Source organism: Galeopterus variegatus, unplaced genomic scaffold, assembly GCF_000696425.1.
Source record: "Galeopterus variegatus unplaced genomic scaffold, G_variegatus-3.0.2 Scaffold807, whole genome shotgun sequence".
NCBI classification, from domain to species: Eukaryota; Metazoa; Chordata; class Mammalia; order Dermoptera; family Cynocephalidae; genus Galeopterus; species Galeopterus variegatus.
Genome location: NW_007726918.1, coordinates 382755 through 385550, shown reverse-complemented (window position 1 = coordinate 385550; position 2796 = coordinate 382755).

Genomic DNA, 2796 nt, shown 5'->3' with positions numbered 1-2796 from the left:
GATGGATGGATGGATGGATGGATGGATGGATGGATGGATGGATGGATGGACGGACGGACGGAGGGAAGGGTGGGTGGATGGACGGATGGACGGAGGGAAGGGTGGGTGGATGGATGGATGGACGGATGGATGGATGAAAGAAATCCAGCTGCTATAAAAAAGGAATTCTTTAAGAGGGGGTCTAATGAATGCTTATTCTTACTGGTAGCAACCTCACTGGATTTTGTTTAAAACACCTTCCTGGGTTAAACAAAGCTAGCCAGAAGAGCAAAGGGCATAACGGAAATTGCCAAGGTCAAAAGACACAAGGACTTCTGGCTTCTCTATATTTGCCATTGTTTCCTTCTCTCCCTCCCTGCAGCCCTCGCCCCTTTTCTCCTCCATTAATGTATCTATTCATCTTCTATCTCTTCATCACCTGTATTTATTATCATTTAAAAATAAAATATTTCTGAGAGGAAAAAAAATATTCCAAGGCATTCTGGTAAGGAGGATAGCCAGCCTCTGGCCATGCCCTCCAGCACTGGAAAAAGGGGACATCGCCTGTCCCCGCTGCCCCTAGGCTGTAATTCTGACCAGTGCTGGCCAGTTAAACCACATGTGCTCCAACCCCCATCAAGCAAGTTCTTCTCCTGTCCCTGTCTCTGTTCTCCTGCCCTAGAATGAACACCCCACAGAGCACAAGGTCTGACCCACTGTGTTTAGGACTAATATTTAAAATGCAGAATAGCTGTGGAGGGCTCCTGCTTCCAAGCCTTGTCGTGCAGTAAAAAGATATAAACAGAATAAATTACCTTTCCAGCTCGGATTATGAGAATACCCATCTCCTGACCGGAATTTTAAGTCCTGCCTCCCTCGTAGTGCTGCACACGGCTGATTTATGGAAACCCAAGCACTTCTCTGCATATTTCTTCTGTTCAGCCAAGTGACCAAGTTTACCCTTCCTATGCCATTAGCGTTATTAACACCTGGGCAACCGATCATTGCAAATGGGCCATTTCTGTGATGAACAGAAACCTCTCCAGCCGCTTCTCCAGGGCACCACCTCTGGCCTCCTCCTTCTGATTTTTGTGCCAGGGCCCAGAATTATTCCCACCTGCCCCCAGCCTCCAGCACCTGCCAATGGGTTTCTGGGGGTTTGGGGGGGAAGTCCCTCACCCCGGCAGGTGCCGGTGGCTTTCTGGCAAGCACACAGAAAGTGACAACACTGCACTTGCTTTTTATTCTTCAGAGAATGTTCCAGTGGACGACAATGCCCCCATTGACCAGGAAAATAAATTGAGGCTCAAAGAGGGCAAGAGAGTTGCCTAAAGTCTGGCAGAGAGTTTACAGCAGAGTTGGGATCAGAATTCAGATCTGCTAGTCCCCCGCTAGTCAAAGTGCAGTCCAGGGACCAGCAGCAGCAGCAGCCTCACCTGGGAGCTGGTTAGAAATGTAGCATTTCAGGCCCCACTTCAAACCTTCAGAAACACAATCTGCACGATACCTGGGTGATTTGTGTGCATGTTCAGTTTTGAAGCATTGGCTTAGAAATCACACCCAGATTCTCAATGATCTCTTTCTCATTGGAGAATAACCTTACAGTGTAAGTTCTCTTTGCTCAGAAATAGCTGGGACCCCAACTGTATGGTCAAACTAAGTGGAGATAAAGTAGCAGGTCAAGCAAGTGACATCTTTCTGGGCACCTGCACCACTCTGTCCATGTTCTTCTCCATTGAATCACCTTAACCCATGTTGTGTTTGTGTCCCCACCCCCAGGCTGTGTGCAACTTGAGATCAGGAACTGTGTGACCTGAGTTGGTACTCAACCTCTCTGAGCTTCAGCTTTGCCATGTATAAAAAGGGTATAATAGTATCTATCTAAAACTATGTGTGTCACCAGCTAAACACAGTGCCTGATACAGAGCAGGACATTGAGTAATAAACACTGAATAAAATAGTAATAGTGTACTAATAATAGCAATGGCCATTTATTGGATGCTGTAGTTATTGTTATCTATTTTATCTTCTTCTTTGAAGACATACTTAAAACATTTAAAAAAAAACAAACAAACAAGGACTAACTTCACAGCCTATTTGGACAAAAATGCAGTTTATTATTTTCCAGAAGAAACTTCGAGATTATCCATGTTGCCTAATGGAAAATTATAGGGACTATAAGATAAAACTGGGTCGGGCACATAGCAGGAGGTCAAGGCCTAATGGGGAACAATTTACAAATCCTCTTAAAAGGAAATGCACCATCAACAGATGGATAGACAAACAAAATGTGGTACGTCCATACAATGGAATACAATTCAGCCATAAAAAAGAGTTAAGTACTGACACATGCCACAATGTGGAGGAACCTTGAAAAATGTACCGTTAGTGAAAGAAGTCAGTCACAAGAAGTCCACATAGTGTATGATTCCATTTACATGAAATGTCCAGAATAGGCAGATCCATAGAGACAGAAAGCAGACTGGTAGTTGCCAAGGCATAGAAGGTGGGGAATGGGGAGTGATTGCTTAATAGGTGCAGGGTTTCTTTTTGGGGTGATGAAAATGCTCTGGAACTGGATAGAGGAAGTGGTTTTACAGCATTGTGAATGTGCTAAATGCCTCTGAATTGTTTGTTTTATTTTTATTTATTTATTTATTTTTAAGATGACCAGTAAGGGGATCTTAACCCTTGGCTTGGTGTGGTCAGCACCACGCTCTCCCACGTGAGCTAATCGGCCATCCCTATATAGGATTCGAACCCATGGCCTTGGTATTATCAGCACCACACTCTCCCGAGTGAGCCACAGGCTGGCCC